At 41.6% G+C, this 25636-nt stretch overlaps 1 protein-coding gene and 1 pseudogene across 4 annotated transcripts in view; one reads left to right on the forward strand and one right to left on the reverse strand.

Moving 5' to 3' along the window:
* FAM184A (family with sequence similarity 184 member A) overlaps nucleotides 1-25636 on the reverse strand; it is an 88549-nt gene that overhangs the window by 55382 nt on the left and 7531 nt on the right. The gene's annotated exons all lie outside the window — the stretch shown is intronic.
* On the forward strand, nucleotides 21522-21643 carry LOC136638163 (5S ribosomal RNA; annotated as a pseudogene).

Raw genomic sequence — 25636 nt, forward strand, 5'->3', positions numbered from 1 at the left:
AAAATTAAATATTAAAATGAGGGTCCAATCCTATTCAACTTTCTAGTACTGATGCAGTCATGCCAATGGGGCATGCGCTGCATTCTGCAATTGGAGGGCAGTCATGGTCCCTCCTCAGGGAAAAGGAACATTTGTTTCCTTACCTCAGGGCTGCATTGGTGCTGGAAAGTTGGACCAGATTGGACCCCAATTCAAACAAAAGAATTAATATAAAAGATTGAGTACATTTATCTAGCAAAATCAAAACTGTTTGAATAACTGCTACTGATAAACATCATGAAGGTAAGCAACAATGCTAGCAATATACAGATTAGAATTTGAAACCAACACTTAGTGTTTAATCAATTTCATTTACAAATAAAGTGTTATTTAACCAACACAATTCTGATCAAACAAATACACATACTAAACAAACATATTTCCTCCTGTATGTTTTCTTGTCCAACTTTTCTTTCTGAAAATCCTTTCTGCAAAAAGGACTGGCTGGAAATCAGGCCAGAGTCTGTTCAACAGTGGCCCCAATCTTATTGAAACATCTGATAGGAGGTGTGCAGATTCTGGTCTACTGGTGGATGAATGGTCAATCTCTCATGGATCACTGGGTGCTGGGTTTTTTACAATGAATGCTTGACTAGAAATATGCAATACTGTATAGCTAAATGATCCTAACATAGTTGAGTTATAATTCCCCATACAAGGGATTCTAGCTACAATCAACAGCGTGAAGCATATATACGCCCCCCCCCCCAATTTCAACAAGTTTAAGCAATACTGCTTTGGACTGCAAGTGGCCATTCATGTACACAGATGTGAAAAGACATATTGGTGGACCATGGGGATATCTAGCAGGAGAAGCAGTAAAACATGTCACCTCACCTTGATACAATAAACAAAACTTTGTATTAGTGTTCAGTGTGAACATTCTATCTTTTTTATGATAAAAATCTTTGTGCTTTCTTATTTATTCTTTTAGTTATTGCAGCCAACAGGCCTTATCTGGAAATGCACATGGCAGAAGTTTATATTTGAGTGATTTTGTATTTTTATATCTTGCTTTTTATTCAGTAGGTAACAATAAATATGGTTACTACAGCAATAGAACCATCTATATTTAGAATAATTCAATCAATCAATAAATGATACCAATGTTCTTTGCACCTGGTATCATTTATTGATTGAATTATTCCTCTTTCCTCCCTTCTCTTTTTCTTGCATCCTGAATTCTCCCCCCCCAGGCCCCCTCTGGGAAACCCACCTAATTCTCTACATTCTATCTTCCCCTTCTGTTCCCTCTGCACACTTGTGCTACTATGAAGCCCCTTTTTCCTTCTCTTAGTTTCTCTCCTCTTTTCTTACTAACAACTGCTTACACTTAGAGTCCAGCAGTGAATAAATGTTTAGAAATAGTTTTGCATTATCAAACTAATTGTGATCAAGTGAAAAGCATAGCTAGGCACTTTTTAAAATTCTCCCTTTTCAATTTTTGTTCACTTTCTCCACAGATAAATCTGTTTTGTTGCATCTTTCCTCATAGCCTCCCAGTTTCTTTCCCTGCCAGACTGCACTGCTGTGCCATTAGCCACTACACAGGATACTGCACACAAATTTGGTTCCCCCCATGCACATTACACATTTTAAAAGCACACCTGATAACAGCACAACAGAGCACATTGCCCAGGAGCCCATTAAATGTGGGGCCAGCCCTACCTCCTGGCATTAAATTCCCCACCATAGTCAGACAGCAGGTGTAATGGTCATGAGGGGACTTCAGGCTGACCCAGGGATGTAGCTCCTGGTAATCAGTATGTTCCATACATCTGTCCCCACTTTCCATTTGCTGAATACACAGTTGAATGGGGGAAACCTCACTCAGTACAGCCACCAAACCAGGCTATAGACCAGACAGAAGGAACATCAGAGCAAAGCCCTCTCCCAAGAGAACACTAAACCTCAGGAGTTTCTATTAACCCTGCCCCCCCAACACACACACACAAAGTAGCATCTGTATAGCAAAAAGATGCAACAATCCACTGAACTTTCCCATACCCAGGGTCCAGGCAGAGTAAGGGTTGAATAGAACCAATTTTATCTAAAAGCTTAAATAGCAGCAGGAGAAGGAAGAGGGGTATCAGAAGCAATAGTAGGTTGAGGGAAAATATTGGAGGCCTAAATAAAATGAAAAGGTTTGCTAAAGGTGCAGTTACTACTAATGCCCAGCAGATAAGAGCTGAAATGCTACTGAATCAGCTTGCCTTGCTCGGAAGGTATTTGGGCTAGCTGGAAGGACTTTGCAAAATTGGCCAAAATGAACCTGGCACAATCTAGCTGAACATTTTCCCTAGCTAAGACACCTTCATGCAGGAATCATCAGCCCTCTTCACTCTCTGTACAGTGAGTGGATGCTTCTCTCCAAGTCCTACAGAGAAGGCTTTCAGGCAGCTAGAAGGGAAAAACCAAGTTTCCTGATGTTCCTAGAAGTGTTTACATTTGGCCGGAATTATGTCATCACACTATCTGGTTGGAGGAGTAGAATAAGACAGACAGGAATGTGAGCCAAGTGGCAGGCACATTCTAATTTCTGGCAGGAACTCACTAACACAAATGGAAGAGAAGCGAAATTCCCCCCTCATGGCTAATGGCCCTGGCTAACGGAGACTATATGAAAAAATGACAAAAGTTGCCTTTAGGCAAATTATGAATATTTATACACTACTTTTTAATTTAAAAAAATTCACAAAGCAGTCTACAGAGGAAAAAAAAATCAATTAACTAAATGGTTCCCTGTTCCAAAAGGGCTCACAATCTAAAAAGATAAAAATACACCAGCAAACAGCCACTAGAAAAGACACTATGTTGGGGTTGGAGCACTGAATGAGACAGATGCTGCTAATGAGCCAAAAATTGCCCCAATTCAGGAAGACAGAAAATATTCATCAAGAGAAATCACATACTAGGTTCTCTTGGGTGGATGTGTCCTAGTCTGGCAACATCATACAAAATAATTTAAATATACAGTATATATTTTGATGGATGTGTAATGTAAGAAGGATCACAAAATGACAATCAATGACAAAACAGATAAAAAAGTTATCAGAGTAGCTTTGGATAACAATGGTAAAAGTGGTTTGTATGAAAAGTATATAATGTTTCAGGCTCAGACTTAACATGGACAAAGACTGCCATAAAACATTCAGCAAAAACACATACAGCTGATCACCTTATGAGCTACTCATGATTTCTGCCTTCCCAAAAGAGATATCAGAAGCAATTTAATTTTTGATAGGTAACTTTTTTTCCACCTCACTTCAGATTCAGTCCCACGCAATAGCCTGCAGGAAAATAAAAATCTCTTCGCATATTTCTTCTCAACCCATACCAAAAAAAAAGAACGATAAAAGCATGCACTGTATAATTTAACAACCTTGAGTAGCCTAACCATTACCAAATGGGATGCAATAAAATGGAAAGTGCTTCTGATCCTAGGCTGCAATTCTCAGTGCCCTTTCTCTATGCAATCACTTCAAAAGCATTGACACAGCACTTTCATAATTAGGCTGTTAAACTCTAAAAATTTAGACACTTCATGAAGTGTAACACTTGTAGACTGTGTTCGTATACTGAGCTCTCTGCTGTATAACTGACTTCTTTCTTGAATGTGTCAAATTCAGGATGTTCGACTGAGCTCATCAGTCAGACTGATTATTCTGAGGGAATTTATAGCTCTTGAGAGTTGGCTTGGGACATAATGTTCTTAACTTTCCAGGACGACCATTAATCTATAATGAGTCACAAAGAGCAAGTGATTTGCTGGGCCTTGCATTCTGCAATTACTTGGAAATTGCAACTTAGTTTTCACAGTGCTGTGCCCTCCCTCAGGAAATACAAATTAGCTTAAAATACAGGAGAGTGCCACTTTGCGACCTTCCAGCTTATGTGAGGTCACGTGGTCATCGGGGGTGCACACCCCCAACCCTCCAAAAATGAGGGAAACTCCGTCTCCTCCCCTCCGGAGGATTTTCTGAGCCTCACAGAGGTAGTGCACATCTGCGCACTGCCTCTGCAAGGTTCAGACTGAGGTTCAGTCTCATACGAATTCTGGTTTCCTCCGTGAAACTAGAAGTCGTGCAAGAAGTCGTACCCTGAGGGCTGGGGATAAGGATAGGCCCTCAGTTTGGCTGTGCGTGTCGTAAGAGGCGACTGAACAGCCACCGGGTAGATGGGACTCGTTAGCCTGGGAAGGCAGCTCATCTGAGAGAAGGAAAACTCTGATCCCAAACCTCCACTGCCTTGTGGCTACATCCAGTTATGGAAAAGGCTTCAGGAGTCAACCTCGAGGCAAAATCCAGAGCCGGAGTCCCTGAGGCAGTTCATGGCTGAACACAGTCACATTCTGGCAACTCCTGCAACGTCGCTGGAACCAACCGTATTGGCTTCTGCCTTTCCACTGGACCATTTCAGCGACGTGCAGAGGGGGGATTTGCTGCATGGGAAACAGTCTATCCTCCATATCTACTTTACCCAGGCTTCGCGCACTGGAGAGGACACTCTGTTCCAGAACACTGTTCAGAGTGCGATACCATAGTTTTCCGAGACTGAAGGATGCCAACAACATGCAAGAGACATGATTTCCCTCAGTCTAAACTCTACAGAGGCAGCACATGAACGTGGCTCTTGGAGGAAGGGAGGTATAAAAATGTGAAAACTAGCAGCTAGACCAATTCCTCACCAAGATATCAAGCAGGAGGATCAGATTTAAAATAAAACCAGTGTAAGAATTGGTTCTTTTCCTCAACATCACAGAGGCTAACACCTCTATTGCAGGTCAGACTCAAAGATGACCTTCAGCGCTATATCTCAAGCCATATTGGCCCATACTTATTTAGGAAAGAAAATAAGTGTGAAGCAGCCCTTGCTCAACAGAAATAAACTAGTATATCAAACTTACACAATTGTCTTTTTTACGATTTTAACACTGTTCTGTTTAAAACTAGATTACAAGTGGTTGGGAGCTTTTGGGTATAAGTGCATGTTTTATAAATTCTCACTAATTACATAGAGAAGTGTTAGATATAGCATAATTAGAAAATAGAAACAGAAGTCACAGTACTTTAGAATTAGATTGTTGTATTGTGCCTCAACTATGTGCCTCAAAAGACTATCTAAACTGCTTATTTGCTTTAACATTCACACTGCAGCTTGAGGTCTTAAGATGCATTTTTTTTTGGCAGAGAAACAGTTTTGACTCCAGAGCAGATGGCATATTCTTGCATGACCAACTGTACAACAGCCATTATTCAGTGCTAGCAAACTGATCAGCATGATGCTCTTTTCATCCTGACTAAATCCTGTATGCTGTTCTGCCCAAGAGTGATATGGTGTACCAAAGACAGGGTATGATGCACTACTAAACGAAGTTCAGGAAGCAGATGTCTGCAGCTGTGCTCGGTTATCATGACAAGTTACTGTTCAAACAGTAGAGGGGACATAGCCCCAAACATGGTACAATTCCTGGAAAATGGACTATGCCACCCACCACTGAGGATGGGCTAACTCTCCTGGCAGCTTGGCATTAGACTTTACCTGTAATCTTAGCTGGAGTAATCTCATTATAAGAGTAGATCTCTAACAGATGTACACTCTTTGGGGAATGTTGACATGTTTCATTTGTAGTACCGCATATATATTGCCCAGAAGCCTTTTGTAATTTGGAGCCTATTGTCCTGCATCCAAAGGACTGAAGAATAAAGTCAGATAGAGGTTAAAAGAGAAGACATTACAGACCTAATTGACAAATTAAAAATCAATAAGTCATCAGGCCCAGATGGCATCCACCCAAGGGTTATTAAGGAACTGAAGAATGAAGTAGCCTCTCGACTAAAATATTCAACTTGTCCCTTAATATGTCCCTAAAATATGCAACTTATCCCTTAAAACAGCCACGGTGCCAGAGGATTGGAGGTTAGCAAATGTCACACTGATCTTTAAAAAAAGGAAGGAGAGGGGACCCGGGAAACTATAGGCCAGTCAGCCTAACATCTATACCAGGTAAGATGGTGGAATGCCTCATCAAAGACAGAATCTCAAAACACATAGATGAACAGGCCTTGCTGAGGGAGAATCAGCATGGCTTCTGTAAGGGTAAGTCTTGCCTCACAAACCTTTCAGAATTCTCTGAAAAGGTCAACAGGTATGTGGATGCAGAAGACCCTGTGGATATTATATATCTGGACTTTCAGAAGGCATTTGACATGGTCAAACCCTCAGCAAAGGCTGCTGAGAAAACTCCACAATCAGGGAATTAAGGGCCAGTCCTCTCATGGATTAGGAATTGGTTGTGGACCAGGAAACAGAAAGTAGGTGTCATTGGACAATTTTCACAATGGAGAGAGGTGAAAAGCAGAGTGCCCAAGGATCTGTCCTGGGACAAGTGCTTTTCAAGCTGTTCATAAATGATCTGGAGATAGGCTAAGCAGCAAAGTGGCCAAGTCTGCAGATGACACCAAACTTTTCAGAGTGGTGAAGAACAGTGGTGAAGACTGTGAAGAGCTCCAGAAGGATCTCTCCAAACTGGGAGACTGGGCAGCAAAATGGCAGATGCGTTTCAATGTCAGTAAGTGTAAAGTCATGCACATTGGGGCAAAAAATCGAAACTTTACATATAGGCTAATGGGTTCTGAGCTGTCTGTGACAGATAATAATAATAATAATAATAACAACTTTATTTTTACCCCGCCTTTCTCCCCGAAGGGACTCAAGGCGGCTTACAACATATTAAAAACATAATTTAAAAAACAAATAAAAACATATTAACACATCATAAAAAAACAGCAGTCAGAGTAAAAATAGGTAAGGAAAAAAAAGATAAGGAAAGATCTTGGGGTACTGGTGGACAGCTCGATGAAAATGTCAACCCAATGTGTGGCAGCAGTGAAGAATGCTAATTCCATGCTTGGGATCATTAAAAAAAGGTGTTGAGAATAAGATGGCTAATATTATAATACCATTGTACAAATTGATGGTAAGGCCAATCCTGGAGTATTGTGTCCAGTTCTGGTCACCACATCTCAAAAAGGGTATAGTGGAAGTGGAAAAAGTGGGGAGAACAACCAAAGTGATTACTGGGCTGGGGCAATTCCCTTATGGGGAAAGACTACAGCATGTGGGGTTCTTCAGTCTAGAAAAGAGGCGCCTGCGGGGAGACATAATTGAGACATACAAAATTATGCAAGGGATGGATAGAGTGGATAGAGGGGTGTGCTTTTCCTTTTCACACAACACCAGAACCACGGAATATCCACTAAAATTGAGTGTTGGGAGAGTTAGGAGAGAGAAAAGAAAATATTTTTTTACCCAGCATATAATTAGTCTGTGGAATTCCTTGCCACAGGAAGTAGTGATGGCATCTGGCCTAGAGGCCTTTAAGAGGGGACTGGACAAATTTCTGGAGGAAAAGTTCATCACAAGTTACAAGTCATGATAGGAATGTGCAAGCTTCTGGTTTTAGAGGTAGGCAACTTCAGATTACCAGATGCAAGGGAGGACACCAGGACACAATTTGTGTCTTGTTGTCTTCTGTGCACTGTGAGGCATCTGGTGGACCACTGTGAGATACAGGAAGCTGGACTAGATGGGCCTTTGGCCTGATCCAGTGGGGCTCTTATGTTCCTAGGATAAGAAACCAGGAACAAGATCATGGCTTTATTATTAAGGGATACAGAAATGGTACCTACACTATTATACATACTGTAATAAAGATACAAATATTTTTACACAAGTTTCAATCATTTGTTTGTCCTTCCCAATGACAAGATTACATCTTTACAAGCAATTTCAGTACCATTCCGCTACTGAAGTTAAAATAGATGGAATGGAAGAAACTACTAAATCCATTTTGCTCCTGCTTTGATACAAACAAATTATTTTTTGAGTACAAAAAACACAAATTAATTTTTGAACACAAAAAACTGTTCAACTCCCTTCCAGCAAGGATACAAAAGGAAGTGGCTTACAAGTTAAATATACACTCCTCTCTCATTATTCATACCCAATTCATTCCTGAAAATGGTCCTTACAGTGAACACTCAGATAAGTATGATACATTTATATCAATTTCACAATATGTGAAATTGAACTTATATCACAATTATATCAATTTCAATGGAATCCATTCCAAATTGACCAAAAGAACCACCCTAAATTCCCAATACCCTAAGGCAGGGCTTCTCAAACTAGGGTGTTGTGATGCCCCAGCTGGAGGGCCCTGGCCTCTGCCCCCTTAAGGGGCAGGGGGATCCCCAGGATCATGTCACTAAGGGGGCACAGGGACTGGCATGTACTTACCAGTCCCTGCGGCAGCCTCCTGGAGGTTCAGGGAACCCTGCGCAACCCTCCTCAGGGCTCCCCAGCCTTCAAAAAGTGAAAGCGGAGCAACTGTGCTCCACTTTCAGTTTTGCGGTGGTGGAGCGCGATTGCTCCGCTTTCACTTTCTAAGCTTCGCAGAGTGATCACAGGGCTCCCTGCACCCTTGGGAGGACGCTGCAGGAACTGGTAAGTAAATGCCAGTCCCTGCACCCCCCTTAGCGACGCAATCCTGGGGATTGCGTTGCTGCCTCCTCCCCGCTCCCACAAGGATTTACTTCGGCTCAAACTCTCCCAGAGAGTTTGAGAACTGTGGCCATAAAGAAAAAGTTGTGTGGCACAATAAAATAGATCAATAATGACATTACACGGTATCACTAAAGTGTTAACCATTCTACCATTCTGTATCAATAAAACGATGGTGTTGGGCAGAGGAAGAGAATTGAGAAGCAGAAGACAGTGGTCAGGGAAACTGTTGAACACTACTGACTCAGCACAAAGGCAGATAAAAAGGAGTGTATAAAGCAACTGCCTTGAAACCAGTACAAAACTGAGTGTGGGAATGCACAGAGGCAGTCATCTTACACAGCTGTTTCCCAGACCATATAACTGAAAATCTTGGAACAGATAAAGAAGCATGGTTAAAATTCCCAGTACAGGCCGAGTCTCATTTGGGAGACTTCCATTCCCAGAACTCAAGTGGATGGCAAAAATTGCACTATAGCAAATCAATTTAAAAAACAAAGTCCCTTAGCTCAGGTGATTTAAAAACAGCCTTGCTGACCTTTGTGATGTTAAGATAGAGTCATTAAGATGACAATCAGTCTCTCTCCAGGCACTTAGAAAGGATTATCTTTCTTTCACATGTTCAGGGGGAAGGAAGGGGGTTGCTTGGAGAGAGAATGATTGATGGATTGTCTGCAGACTGCCTCTCTAACTATTGTACAGGACTGCTTTTCTTTAATTTAAAGGGCCCATATGTTGAGGTAATCTCTACAACAGTAAGAAAAGCATTTTAAAGGGGTGCATTTTTCCCCTTCTCTAGGGATCTGCACATTCCTTCTCATTTACATTGACCAATCGTGTTGAGTCAGTGTATAAAAAAAATCTGTGTATAACAAGGTTGGACCTGTACATACAATAATTATTAAGAATATATATTGCTTTTCAACTGGAGTAGCTCACAAAGTAGTTTACATAACACACACACACACACACACACACACACACACGGTTTAACCCATTTTTGCCCAGCCCACAGATGTACACATTTGGTCCTGTTGCGTATATGCAATGTTGAGCAGAAATGGCTTAAACAGCATATTATTGGGCAAGGCAAAGTACAGGTTGGACCTCAGTATCCATGGGGGTAATATTCCTGTACCCCTGCATATATCAAAACCATTGGATAAGAACATAAGAACAGCCCCACTGGATCAGGCCATAGGCCAATCTAGTCCAGCTTCCTGTATCTCACAGCGGCCCCACCAAATGCCCCAGGGAGCACACCAGATAACAGGAGACCTCATCCTGGTGCCCTCCCTTGCATCTGGCATTCTGACATAACCCATTTTTAAAATCAGGAGGTTGTGCATACACATCATGGCTTGTACCCCATAACGGATTTTTCCTCCAGAAACTTGTCCAATCCCCTTTTAAAGGCATCTAGGCTAGACGCCAGCACCACATCCTGTGGCAAGGAGTTCCACAGACCGACCACACGCTGAGTAAAGAAATATTTTCTTTTGTCTGTCCTAACCCGCCCAACACTCAATTTTAGTGGATGTCCCCTGGTTCTGGTATTATGTGAGAGTGTAAAGAGCATCTCCCTATCCACTCTGTCCATCCCCTGCATAATTTTGTATGTCTCAATCATGTCCCCCCTCAGGTGTCTCTTTTCTAGGCTGAAGAGGCCCAAAGGCCTCATAAGGAAGGTTCCGCAGCCCCGTAATCATCTTAGTCGCTCTCTTTGGATTTGTATAATAAAATCCATGGGTTGGCCTTTTCTGGCCTGTACGTTCTGGCCTGCTGTGCCAGGCCTTCTCAAGCATTAGACAGCTTGCTAGAGGCCTCCAAAAGACAGTTCTGGTTTTTAGCTGAAACCAGAAGTGACTTTCAGAGGCTTCCAGCAGGCCACCTAGGCCCAGGGAGCAGGAAGTGCCTTTTGCAGGCTTCCCTCCCAATGCAACTGGAAGACTCTTCTAGTTGGATCCAGGTGGTACAGGAAGGCCATCCCAACCCCTGCTGGGTCAAATTCATGGCTCCTGAACCTGCAGATAAGGAAGGACAACCTGTACTTAATCTAAAAGTTAGAGGTTCTTCCTCAAGGCATTTATCCAAGTAAGTAGTATGCAAAGCCAATTTACAATTACTATTTGCTATTGTATAGTAATTATCTATACCTTAATATTTAATATTTCAAAATGTTATTTTTATGCAAAGCATAATTTCAGGTTTTGTCACATCAGAACAATATTTGTGCTACCCTCTGATGTTAATAAAGAAGTCAAAGTAATCATTTGTAAAATTATGCAAAATGACACCCCCCCCCCCCGATAGACAGACATGTCAAACAGCTAATATAACTATAGGTCCTAATTCATGCACTACTGAACAGCAATCAAATAAGGACTAAAGGAATATAGCCCCACTGACTACTACTATAAATTATTAAGTTACTAGGCCAGAAATGTTAGTCTGCTGTTAAACTGTGTGTGAAGACTATTTGTTTTCAATCATATTATTCTAATTCTTAAAAAGGAATGGGCTCCAGGTGCTTTAGCACAAAAGGGAAGAATCAGCAAAGTCTGCCTTTCTGCTGAAGTCATAAACTGCAGTAGTCTGGTAGTCTAGGCCAGTGTTTCCCAAACCTTTCAGCACTGTGATCCAATTTTTAGAATGACAATCTATTGTGTCCCACAAATCATGGTCCACAAGGCCTAGGACTCACCACCAACTGCCACTTTCTTCACCGTCCGAATGTCTGCTCTTCTTTCTTCTGCCCACTTCAGGCCTCATTGTGTCATGCTTTCATTGCTCATCAGCAAGAGTGGGCTTTGCTCCAGCTGAAGCAACAAAAAACACTGACGCGACAAGGCCAGAGTGGTACAAAAACAGCTGAGCAGAGGCTTGAGCAGCAACCAGCAGTAAGTCCCAAGCCTTCGCAGCTCACCAAAAATCAGCTTGCAACCCACAGTTTGGGAACCACTGGTCTAGACCATTCTCATCTGTGCTGGTAACTACAGGAACAACTGCACATGATATATCACAATAATAGGAAAAGATGTTTAGGGACAACACATTTAGTGTTTAAGATACAGCAGAAAACACCACAGCAGGAAAAAAAGATTGCTGTGAATTTGGAGCCACTGTTAGAAAAAGTAGTTATATTTGTACAGTTAGATAAGGTAATAAATGTTTCAATTTTATTCTTTGCAAAACAGCAAGAGGAGATTTGTGAAAGGGAATACCAATAATAAAAATTTGTATTTTTAAAGACAGGTTTTATTCAGGAGCATTTAACCAGAACAGCTCTCAAGCCTTGTATTTAGTTTTGTTTTTTTTTAACTGTCTATGTAACATGATAATAAGCACAAAAGGCATTTCCTCAGCACCTTTTAAAAAAGAGAAACTGGAATAAGAAAAAAGCATCAATACATACTATATGCTAAATAGGCTGAAATGGTGAACAGCTTGGCCTACTTATGTATGTTAAGTTATTTTCAAGTGTTATTTTTGGAATATTTGCCCTTGGTTATTGACATATTTGGAGGTCAGACACATATGTCTAGTTATTTCACTCCAAAGTGTATATTAGCCAGAAGATACATGACTGTATTATCTAATGACGTAAAACTTGAAAATAAATTGATTATACCCTTCTACTTCTGAACAATTATGAAAACTGGCAGTTTTTTCTAATACCAATGACTACAAAAGACACAGGAAAGTCAAACGTACAGCTATATAAAGACAAAACTTCATGAAGAATCATACTTAGAAATTGGATGCAGTTACAAATGAATACTGATTGACACTTTGCTTAATATATGCAGTCATGCCTTTTTCAAGGGAATTTTGTGACCCAATTTTGTGAATACTCCATATGGGCTGGGATGACAATTGTGATGTCATGGCTGAACTCACTTTTTTTAAAATGTTCACCAGGACGCGTTGTGATATAATGTCAGTATGTCAGCAGTTTCAAGAGACTCCTTTCCACAACAAAGTCTCCTGGGAATGTAAACTTGCAAAGTGGTGAAATCAAAAGGGGTGGGGGAAAAGAAAGAAGAGGCTCAGAAACCTCAGAATCTGCAGGGAAGCTTCTACACACAGCTCAGGATTTTGTACCAACGGTCAAAGTTAATCTGCTGTATTTGATGCAAACTGAAATTTCCAGACATTATCAAAAGAGCAGTCCAACGTAAAGTTTGTTTTTAACACATTTCTTTGTGTGTGCCATCTTGAGAATTAGACAGCAGAAGGCTTGCCAACATTACAAAGTCAAGGAAGTCTCAAAATTAGCCTATGTTGGATTCTTAAGGCTGAGTAGTAAAAACTCAAAGTAAATTTTCAAAGTGTATTCGCCTTCAAAGGTACCTTTTAAGAGGTACTACTTGATCAAAAAGCCTGTTAGCGGAAGGGGTCACAGACTAGTGTTTACCATATCTGGACCCACAGATTCCCTAGTTGTGAGTTAACAGGCACTTTATGGAAGGAGGAGAACTTAGTGAAACAGTCAAGAGCAGGGGTGCCCAAACCCCGGCCCTGGGGCCACTTGCGGCCCTTGAGGACTCCCAATGCAGCCCTCAGGGAGCCCCCAGTCTCCAATGAGCCTCTGGCCCTCCCGTGCTGGCCTGATGCAACTGTTCTCAGCCAACTGTTCGACCTCTCGAGTGAGCTGTGGAATGAGGGCTTCCTCCACTGCTTGCTGTTTCACGTCTGTGATGCAGCAGCGGCAGCGAAGGAAAGGCCGGCCTTGCTTTATGCATGGCCTTTTATAGGCATTGAGCTATTGCAAGACCTTCATTCATTCATTCATTCATGTAAGTGCCATCTCTAATTTATTCATTTATGTAAATTTATTCAAATTTAAAATGTAAATTAATTCTTTTTTCCTGGCCCCCGACACAGTGTCAGAGATGATGTGGCCCTCCTGCCAAAAATTTTGGACACCGCAGGTCAAGAGGGATCTGTCAGAGGCCCCCAAGACAGTACTAATCAAACTCCTTCTTCCCTGTGCCCAACCCACCCCCCTTGGGAGTTATTCCTGGCAACTTTCCTTTTTTCCTTCCAACAGTCTTATAATAATTTTCTGTCCTTTTACAAAAAAAGAAAAATTAGCCATTTCCTCCTTGGTTTGCATTAACCATATTGGCCTCTAAAATTTTATAGCTTGAAAGTTTGTTTTGTTCAGATCTTAATAGTGCTATTTTATTTTGGTTTCTTTTTTTTAAAGTTTGTGAGCTGCTCTAGAGTGTTTTATTCATCACATAAATATTAAGGTAGATATACCTATATAACTTCCAACATGAAGTGTTCAGAACACTCTTTAACCAATACTATGTTTACATCAATTTGTATGACAAGGACATTTTTTATTTTATTTTTTTTACAGGTATTTATGTACCGCCTTTCTTGGTCTTTATTCAAGACTTTATTCAAGGCGGTTTACATAGGCAGGCTTTATTTAAATCCCTTATTAAATAGGGATTTTTACCATTTGAAAGAAGGTTCTTTCTTTCAAGAACCACTACATTCAGGTGTTTCATTCCGATCTGGCTTCACATTCTGGCCTCCATCCTCCCATTCTAGTGAGGAGTTCAATGGCTGCCCTAGAGTTGTGCTGTTACCCCTACTAGCATTGAGGAGAGGAAAAGCAGTATAAATTGGGATTTATCAGTTTTTGATTTTTTAAAAAAGGAAGCATAACCTATTCAAGGCTTCAGAAGAGAGATGGAAAAATTCATTTAATTTTTTAGTAGAGGGACAGAAAAAGACAGTATTTAACAGTATGAGTGCACAATCCCTAAATATGCATTTTTCCAAATTCAAGCTTGCCAACTGCATTTTCAAAACACTCATGTAGTTAGTACTCAGGAAATTGATTATCTAAATTCATATGTCCCTCCAATACATGAAACAAGCTACCCAGAAAATTTCTGCTTGTAAGCCAGGCAACACTAAGGCAGTAGCAAAGTCAAAGAAAAGGAGCCTCTTTGAAAGACACCAAGTTTACCTACCAATCTCAATAGCCCATTTTCAGCTCTAGAAAACCATATATTGCAAACAATCTGTGCTGAGGCTTGTGAGGAATATTAGTTTATAGTACAAGTTGAGTCTCATTATTCAAGAGGGTCCCATTCCCAGGGGGAATGGCATGGATGGATGGCAAAAAACAAACTATAGTAAATCAATTTAAAAAACAAAGTCTCTTTGCTCTGGTGATTTGAAAACAGCCTTTGTAATGCCCACAGAGACAATCAGTGTCTCTCCAGGCTTTTAGGCTTCACTAGGAGAAAACAATCCCTCCCTTCACCAGGAGCCCCAGAGAGGGGGAAAGAATGGAGAAGGTGATAATTGCTGCCATTTAGCCTTCTTTCATGTGCTCAGGGGGAAGGGAGGAGTGAAGCCTGCAGAGAGAATGACTGATGGATTGTCAGCCCCCTCTCTGGCATTATTAAAGGACTGTTTTCCTCTAATTTAAAGGGCCCTTATCAGCTTTGAGATAGAAAAATCTGTGGATACTTAGGTTATACCTGTAATCACTTGTATGACTGTCTCTCTGCAACAGTAAAAAGCAGTTTTTTAAACTGTGATTTTAAAGGGGTGCATTTTTCCCCTTCTCCAGGGATCAGCACATCCTGTCTCATTTGCAGGGGCCATTCATGTTGAGTCAAATCCGTGGATAAAAAATCCATGTATAATAATTATTTCTATTGAATAAGTGATTTAAAGTGTGGTATGCAGTTGTAAAGAATAAAGAAATTACTCAAGTCAGATGTACCAGTGCTTCTATTAAGTACAAATGGGTAGTTATAGCTTTGGGAATAGGAGATGCTTCATAACTTGATGTTTGTTCTACTATGCTTAAATATGAGCACTGTTATAATTCCAAACATGCATAACTTTATTCAAATTGCTGGGAACATGTATTTGTCACTGCTATCAGTTTCACAAGAAAGTGAAGAAGGTGTTTGTCAAACCAGTGAAGGAGAAACAACACCCAGGCCACTTTGGGGACATGCTTTGATACAACACAGAAAGATTTTGATTGGGGCTACTCCCCATCATTCAAAGAAGCACAAATGCAAAGTGGGATACCATCCCAGCTTACCAAAGTGTTTAGAAGCCAGTCAAACACAGTGTGAACTGGTTCACACTTGCATCCTACACTACTCCAATAAAAAGAAATATTTAAAAATGAAAATTAGAATTTACCAGTGAACACTTTTCTGATTGAGATCTACCGTGTTTCCCCGAAAATAAGACAGTCTTATATTTTTTTGGCTCAAAATACACTAGGTCTTATTTTCGGGGTAAGTCTTTTTTTTTTTTAATGTACAACAATCCACAGTCATTCATGTACAACAGTCTACATTTATTCATGTACAAAAATATACCGTACATTTATTCAAATACAGCCATGTCATCTTCTTCTGGAACATCGTCATAACTCTCCAAATCCTGAATTCTGGCCTGATTTTCTTGTAACTCCATTTCCTTTAGAACCATTGACCCCAATCTTTCACGTCTAGCAATAGAGCTCTCCTTAAATGAACACTTCTTGTCCAAGTAGCCTGCTTGTAGTGCTTTGGCAACACAGGTGTCAGTGATTTTATCCCACTAATTCTTCACCCAAGTCATGACCTCTTGAAGGCCAGGCTTCACGAAGTTTCCACGCTGATTTCTCTCCATTCTATTTGAAATGAAATCATTGATTTCCATGTGCAAATGATCCTTGAATGGCTTGTTTATTGCAATATCAAGACTCTGGAGACAGACATTCCTGCAGGAATCATTATTTGATCTATTCTTCTCTCTTCAAGGAAGTTCTTCATGTCTTTAGTGCAGTGAGTGCTGGCTGAAACCCAGACTAGCAGACCTCTTTGGCCACCTTGCAAAATAAGTGGCAGCATTAAACTGACCCACTTCCTTATAACTGCTTGTGTGCACCAGGCTTTTTCGGTTTCAAGAACATAAATGCCTGAACAATCTTATCTTTCTTGCCCTTAGTGATGATTAGAGGTGTGACTTTCTTTCCATCCAGACGAATTGCCAAAATACAAGTAACGCGTGCACTTTCATAACCAGTGGAGGGGATGTAGATTGACAAAGCACCCCTCTGATTTATTGCCATTTGAGATCCTTGGCCCATAAACACTGCAGTTTCATCCATAGCAATCATGTTGTAGAGTTGGTATTTAGAAAAGTCGATGCCACCAACAAAGGACTTGAATGCAAATGCACGATTAACAACTTCAGCATCTTCCAGCTTGAACAGTTTTGTCGATCTTCTTAGAGACAGTTCATATCGCTGAAGGAAGTTATCCAGCCAATGTTGTGATGCTTTGAATTCTTCTGGGAATATACCGGTATATAACTTTGGTGCCATTGCAAGGGCAAATGTTTGAATATCGCGCCCTGTGCACGACCAAAGCCTTTGCTCTCCTGTCAGCAATCCATTCACAGGTAAAGCCTTCCAAATCTGGTAATAATGTTTGCCGACCTGATCCACACTTGCGCTTCTTCGCATTTCCCATGTCCACCTGTTGACTGAGGTTACTGTAATCCGCTTGCCATTTTCGGACCAATCTGAGATCCAACATCTTCTCTTTGCAGTAAGCCGTAAGATTCTTGACGCACGATTCTTTTCTTGTACTCGACAGAATAGCTCTTTCTTTTTGCACTCATCTTGTCTGGGGGTCAAAATATTGTTCTGTTTAAATCTACCATTACATACAGTACCATACCATAATACGGTACCAGAAATTCATAATACTGCGGTGGGTCAGCAAGTGGTTAATTCCCAATGGTATTTCCACCTGTGCTGGAAAACTGGATAGGATTGGGCCCCCAGTTCAAGGTAGGAAAGGCTGGGATTCTCTCATCATGTAAAAGGAACAGAGGAGCACTTCAAGAGCTGCCCTCCTTTCTCTTCCAACCCCCCCCCCTTTTGCAGGTAAATGTGGATAGCTTTGCAGTCTAAGAGAACACAATCCTTGGCATGTCTACCCTGCCCTGCAGTTTCACCATGAAACATCCTTTATTTTTTCCCCATCCACCCCCCTTTTTGGGGATGACAGACTGCTGTCTTGAGAGACACCCAACACTATGCATGTCTACTCAGAAGGAAGTCCCATTATAGTCTATGGTGCTTGCTCCCAGGAAAGTGTGCACAAGATTGAAGCCTCCAATCCTAGGCATGCCTACTCACATGCAAGTCCCATCATAGTCACTGGGGCTTCCTCACTGGAAGGTGTGGAGAGGGTGTCCCCTCAGCATCCAGGAGGATGCTTGTCTACTCAGAAGTCAGTCCCTTTATAGTTAATGGGACTTACTTCCTGGAAGGTGTGGAGAGGGTGTTCCCTAATCCCCCAGGAGGATGTATGCCTGCTCGTCTACTCAGAAGTCAGTCCCTTTATAGTTAATGGGACTTAATCCCTGGAACGTGTGGAGAGCCTCAGAGCCTGGTAGGCAGAGTTGCCTCACTTGCTGTTTCCCACCTCAGCGTCCTCTGCCCAAGGCAGCATAGCAGGAGCTTTCTAGGTGGCTTGCAGGAATGTATTGTTCCCAGTCACAATGTCCACCCGCCCTGCCTGAGGACCCTTCCCGACCCCCCCTCCTGGCCCTGATCACAACTAGGTCTTATTTTCAGGGTAGGTCTTATATTTCAGCAATTCTCAAAAAACACACTGGGGTGTGTGTGCGTGTCTTATTTTCGGGGTAGGTCTTATTTTCAGGGAAACACAATACATAGAGTAAATTTTAAGAACAGTCTAATCAACACTGAAACTTCAATAACCATTTAAAGGGGATGCACATGGCTGTTGCCATATTTCATCACAGCACTCCCACTCCAAGTTCACAGGCTGAGTGGTATTCTAAGCCATGTTCTGCATAAGCAAGCATCAAAATAAAAGACAGACATTTCTCACACAGTGTAAAAACAAGGCCTTGGAGAGCCTAAAGAGATGTCTGGGGTTTTTAATGAAGTACGTACATCTTCAAATCTCCTTTAATCCCCCATCTCTTTGACAGAGGCTGTCACACAAGTACAGATCCTTTCCAGCAACTGAATGTCACAATATCCCAAACTCACATTCTAATGTTTGTAATAAAAACAAGTCATGCATTGCATGCAAGGGATATACATTATCAACATACTTGAAAACAAGTATGCATGCATGGACAAACAACAAACATGCATGGAAGGTCATGTAAAGAGAGGAAATAAAAGAGAACATAACTAGAGACATCAAACTGTGCTCAAACAAATATGAGTGTAAGAAGACATCTGAATAAATACTGTCTTGTCACCAAGTTGTCATATCTTTGCAATACCCCACCCTTCATATACAGCAATTTAAGAAAGATTCCCTTTTTTCATTTCTTTCCCAGAACTACTGCACCATTCACTGCTATTTTTAGTGGAAACTGTATGTTTTCTTTTAAATCCCAGAGGTGGCAAAACTGCAATAACCTAGCTTCATGATGATTAATGCTACGTATACCCTAATCAACAGATTTGAACAGCCCAATTTTGGACTCTAACCACAAGAGATTTGTTAATGTCATAATCTGGGAAAACCCAAGTTCTACTGATGTCTGAAAGACTGTTTGATAATAAAAAAATTCACTTCTCATTAAAATACAAAGCAGCTATAGTTTCTTATGTGATCTGGGAGATGTTCCCTCAAGCAAATCCATGACACCAAATCTTACATTTGAACCAACGTAGTTTACAAGGCAAGCCTCTGCATAGCTATTCAGAAGTAAGCTCCATGCAGTTCAGTGGAACTTACTCTGATAAGCATGCACAGGATTGCAGCCTTAGTGGCTAATGGGATTTCATGGGGAGTCCCAGTTTCAAATCCTCCCTCAGTTATGAAGCCTTTTGGGTGGCCTTGGGTAGAACAGATTTTGAGAGGTAGACTAGGCTAACTGCTACCCCAAGTACCTTATGAGAAGAGTGTGAATAGGTTACAAATTTAACAACAACAAAATCTAACCTAAATTGTATAATTGTTTTTTTCAGCTAGATGAGGTTAATATAGTATTGGCAACCTTCAGTCTCGAAAGACTATGGTATCGCGCTCTGAAAGGTGGTTCTGGCACAGCGTCTAGTGTGGCTGAAAAGGCCAATCCGGGAGTGACAATCCCTTCCACACCGGGAGCAAGTGCAGTCTGTCCCTGGTCTGTCTCCCTGGCTATGGGCCTTCCTTCTTTGCCTCTTAGCCTCAGACTGTTGGCAAAGTGTCTCTTCAAACTGGGAAAGGCCATGCTGCACAGCCTGCCTCCAAGCGGGCTGCTCAGAGGCCAGGGTTTCCCACTTGTTGAGGTCCATCCCTAAGGCCTTCAGATCCCTCTTGCAGATGTCCTTGTATCGCAGCTGTGGTCTACCTGTAGGGCGCTTTCCTTGCACGAGTTCTCCATAGAGGAGATCCTTTGGGATCCGGCCATCATCCATTCTCGCAACATGACCAAGCCAACGCAGGCGTCTCTGTTTCAGCAGTGAATACATGCTAGGGATTCCAGCACGTTCCAGGACTGTGTTGTTTGGAACTTTGTCCTGCCAGGTGATGCTGAGGATGCGTCGGAGGCAGCGCATGTGGAAAGCGTTCAGTTTCCTCTCCTGTTGTGAGCGAAGAGTCCATGACTCGCTGCAGTACAGAAGTGTACTCAGGACGCAAGCTCTGTAGACCTGGATCTTGGTATGTTCCGTCAGCTTCTTGTTGGACCAGACTCTCTTTGTGAGTCTGGAAAACGTGGTAGCTGCTTTACCGATGCGTCTGTTTAGCTCGGTATTGAGAGAAAGAGTGTCGGAGATCGTTGAGCCAAGGTACACAAAGTCATGGACAACCTCCAGTTCATGCTCAGAGATTGTAATGCAGGGAGGTGAGTCCACATCCTGAACCATGACCTGTGTTTTCTTCAGGCTGATTGTCAGTCCAAAATCTTGGCAGGCCTTGCTAAAACGATCCATGAGCTGCTGGAGATCTTTGGCAGAGTGGGTAGTGACAGCTGCATCGTCGGCAAAGAGGAAGTCACGCAGACATTTCAGCTGGACTTTGGATTTTGCTCTCAGTCTGGAGAGGTTGAAGAGCTTTCCGTCTGATCTGGTCCGGAGACAGATGCCTTCTGTTGCAGTTCCAAAGGCCTGCTTCAGCAGGACAGCAAAGAAAATCCCAAACAAGGTTGGTGCAAGAACACAGCCCTGCTTCACTCCGCTTCGGATGTCAAAAGGGTCTGATGTGGAGCCAGCGAAGACAACAGTGCCCTTCATGTCCTTGTGGAAAGATCTGATGATGCTGAGGAGCCTGGGTGGACATCCAATCTTGGGGAGAATCTTGAAGAGCCGTCTCTGCTGACCAGGTCGAAAGCCTTTGTGAGATCTATCAAGGCTATAAAGAGTGGATGTCGTTGTTCCCTGCATTTCTCCTGCAGTTGTCTAAGGGAGAATACCATATCAGTGGTGGACCTGTTGGCTCGGAATCCACACTGCGATTCTGGATAGACACTCTCTGCAAGTACCTGGAGCCTCTTTAGTACAACTCGGGCAAACAGCTTTCCTACAACGCTAAGGAGAGAGATGCCGCGGTAGTTGTTGCAGTCACCCCTATCACCTTTGTTCTTGTACAGCGTGATGATGCTTGCATCCCTCATGTCTTGAGGTACTCCACCTTCTCTCCAGCAGAGACAGAGGATTTCATGCAGCTCAGGTTAGCTGAGGTTAATATACGTCTTTGAAAATACCATGCATTGTAACAAGCATTTTAAATGAAATAACTGCAGTAGTTATAATTCTGCTCTTCATTTCAAGACTGTTTATTTGCAGCGCACATGAAGGACACAAGGTTAGAAACCTCTGTTCAGTTATAACTAATGTAATTAGTATGTTCCATAAAGGGCCAAGTCTTAAAAAATTCCATGTTTTATTAAACATTGTCATAAATACTTTTACCCTGCACATGCCCGATTTCATCTGATCTCGGAAACTAAGCAGGGTCAGGCCTGGTTAGTACTTGGATGGGAGACCACCTGGGAATACCGGGTGCTGTCGGCTTATATACCATAGTCTTTCGAGACTGAAGGTTGCCAACCAACCATCAAATACAGATATGCCTTCTTACAACATAATTTCCATATTGCTGTAATGTCACATCAGCAGACTGAATTTACACAGATATGGTTGCCCACATGACACCTGTATACCTATCTAATATTTAGCTTCTAAAACTCTGAAGTTTTGAATTGGTATCCATACACAGCTGGATCAGGGTTCTTCATGGATCAGAATTTTATAGTAGAGTTTTGCCACTATAAAATTTATGCATTTTTAAGTTACCCTGCTTCTAAATTATCATTTTTCCCAGCAGAACTCTACTGTGTCATTCCTAAATTTTTCAGAATAGCTTATTTTGAAAAGTGAAAGCTTTAAATTTATATTCATAAATAAAATGAGATTAGGCAGGACTTTAAATACTGTATACACATCACTATGGAAGTGTACTTTTTATAATGGAAGCTCAATATTATGAACAGCATAATATCACTAGATTTGTGTTTTAACAGAAAACGTAAGTTGGTAGCTAGTGCTTCAAACAAGGGACAGGATAAGCAATCCTGAGCAATGGAATGTAAAAATATGGTGTCATGGGATTTTTAGTACAACTGCTCAAACTTGAGATTAGACTAGCACCATCAGTAGCCACTTGAAAGAACACTTCCTATCCGATTAGGTATTAGCTATTTAATGCTTAAAAGGGAACAGAGCTTTCATACTTATGTTAGGCAAGCCATCACTACGGAGACTTGTACATGCTCTATTCCCACTGCAGGTAGCCATTGTGGTAGCCACAAAAATATCTTGGGGCTCTTGCCACAATGACCAATCAGCAGCCAGGCAAATGCCACATTAAATGCCGCACTGTGTTAAGCAGAAAATTCCAATGAGTTTGCCTAAACCAGCCATACAGCCACTTTTAGGGATAATTTGGTTGATTCCACACTTTCAGCATATACTATTTGCATAAATAGCTTTGCAACAATAGGGGACAGTCCAAAGTCAGTTAACTGTCCAAGAAAAAGAATCTGACCAGATCTATGCAAGTTAAGAAATCAAAGGTGTGGGGAAATCTGTACATACATCACATGTCAATACAACACTGCTTTTATCTCCCTAAATTGCAATTCCACATAAACTAGCTTGGGGCTACAATCCTGAGCATGCTTACTCAGACATAAGCCCTGCTAAAGAGGGTTCTACTTGCAAGCAAGCATACATAGAACTGAGTTGCAAGTTCAGCTGGGGTTATTTTAGCACTTAGATGTACTTATATTTTAATCTCAGTTAATAATGAACACACAGTTATGTTAATTCAACCTTCATAGTGCAAGAATGGTTTTTGAGTCCCAAATAAACCAAATCTCAGGAGTGAGTTTATGCTGAAGAACTGTGTCTGTATTCTGAAAAGGTTTTAGGGCCAGGCAATGACATCACTGATCTAACAAGATATCACTTTTGGACCGAACAGAATCTGAAGAGGGAACGCAACATAATTCAATGTTGAAGGCACCATCAGATATGCATGGACTGCCCAGCTTCACTGAATGCTAAAGCATGCAATGGTCTCTTTTTAGGAGTTTTAATATACAATTTCTTACCCTGACAGTGCAATCCTATGTATGTTTACTCAGCAGTAAGTCCTATCGGGTTCAATAGGACTTACTCCCAAGAAAGCATACACAAGACTGCAGCCTTATTTTTCCAAATTTGTACACAAATTATTTCTAAAAGGTTTTTGCGCACTGAAGTTATCTATTCTGGAAGAAAACATTTGGAAGGAGAACACTAGCATCTCAAGCAAGCTGTTTGACCTAAATCCTACTATTGTGTGAGAAAATAAGCATCCTAATGATTATAATAGTTATTCAACACACCAAAGAAGCAGATTAAAAGCTTCAAGGTTTTTCCCCCTCTCTTTTTTAACTACACACTGTTTTATTATCTGTTTATCTCCTTTGCATAGAAACAGGGTTTGGGCTCCAAGAGTATTTTACTAAAGATTGTATTTTCTTCAGTTAACTATCTCATTCTGGATATACAGTTTTAACCTTCTAGCACAATGGTTCTCAAACTGTGGGTCCTGACTTAATTTTTAGTGGATTGAGAAACTGACACGCTGAGGGCTGACAAGGAAAATGTATTGAGCCATATGCACGTGTTTACTTGCAAGTAAATAAATGTGCCTTGGTCCACTACAAAGAGCAGACCAAGGGGAATGCACCACCACCAGAATGGTCCTGATTCAATGAACACATGTCCCAACAAACTTGCAACATTTTCTCCTTCTCCAAACTGACAAGGAAAATGTATTGAGCCCTATGGAAAGCAAAACTGAGCCACACATCTGCACTTACTCATGAGCAGACAGGCATGCCTCAGATTGTATCAAAGACCAGGTGAAGGGGAACATACAGCCATCAGAATGGTCCTGATCCAATGTACACGGAACTCAACAAACGCCCTAGAACAAGGGTGCTCAATACGTTGATCACGATCCACAGGTCGATCGCGAGGCAAAATGAGTCAATTGCAGGCTTCTTTCCAGTCCACACATCCCTGGGAGTGAGCCCCGCCCTGGGAGTGAGCTCCTGTCCACGCATCCCTGGGAGTGAGCCCCGTTAACTCTACTGGGGCTGACTTACCTTTCCCCTGTTTTTGCACTGGTATGTATGGAAATCTGCCCCCCCACTTCCATCTGTTGGTTCTGTGTGCAAGGGGTTTTGCACTGGTCTTGCTGTGATGTCTATATAGAGATCTTCCCTCCCCCACACCTTTCCCCTGTTTTTGCACTGGTCTGTATAGAGATCTGCTCCCCCCCCCCACTTGTATTGGAATTGAGGAAGATCTGGTGAGGAGGTAGATGTGGTGTCAGCAGTGGCCCCTTTAAGGGTAAGGCCTGGGCATCCAGCAGAGAGTGTGCTGCACAGCTGCAGCCACTTGAAGGCAATAGGGCCCTCAGGGATATAAGAGCACCTGAGGCAGGAAGGGCTCCACTTATTTATGTGAGTCAGCCTTTTCCTACATGAAGATCATTAAGTCCAAGTACCATTCCACCATGACTGATGAACATTTGGAAGTGTGCTTGAGGCTGGCTGTCAGCAGCTACTGTCCGGACTATGCATCCTTGGCTGATTCACTTCAGTGCAAGTCATCAAAGTAAACTCAAGTAATTACAAAAAATGTTTATAGTTAATTATGTTGTGCAATATTGGCTCATGTGGTTATGCAAGGTACACCAACATACATTGTACACATAAATGTTATATGTTATGATGGCGCGAACATTGTAAAAAAACTCTGGTAGATCTCCAGGTCTTGCTGGGTTTCAAAGTAGCTCTCGAGCCAAAAAAGCGTGAACACCCCTGCCCTAGAAGATGGTTCCCCCCCTCCCCGTAGTAAAAAGGGTAAAAAGAGATGCATTTGACCAAAGTGTCAAGGAGTTTCTGTTTTGGTCATCCCACTGCACCATCAGTTTATCATCATCAGTTCATCATCATGAAGACAAGGTAAACGGGAATCTTGCACGTTAAAAGATAAGCTGGCTTGCCATCTTGGTCAGTCAATTCATTGCCGAATTCCAATAGGTCCAGAAATCCAACAAAAATGCATGAAAATTCCCTGAATTATGAGCCTCTGACTGAAGGGAAACAAATTAATATCTTGGCTCATGAAGTCTTAGGGACATTAAGGTGACTTTCAACTGACTTTTCATGATCATTATTGATCATCATTTGTGAAGACAGGTACCTGTTATCGATGATCTTAAGACATAACTTAAAGCACGTATCTTAATGTATATGGGCAGAAGAATTCCTGCAAGGGAACTTTCATTGCTCCTTTTCCCCCTTAAGCTTCCAAAAATCCATTACAGAGCTGAGGGAATTGCCAGAGCTCGATGGCAGGTGGCACAGGAAACTGCTATGGGAAAGGAGAAACAGGGGAAAAAATGTTATCCTTTCTGTTCATTAAAAGAAGTCAATTCAGATTCAC

The sequence above is a fragment of the Tiliqua scincoides genome, chromosome 1 (assembly GCF_035046505.1).
Source record: "Tiliqua scincoides isolate rTilSci1 chromosome 1, rTilSci1.hap2, whole genome shotgun sequence".
NCBI classification, from domain to species: domain Eukaryota; kingdom Metazoa; phylum Chordata; class Lepidosauria; order Squamata; family Scincidae; genus Tiliqua; species Tiliqua scincoides.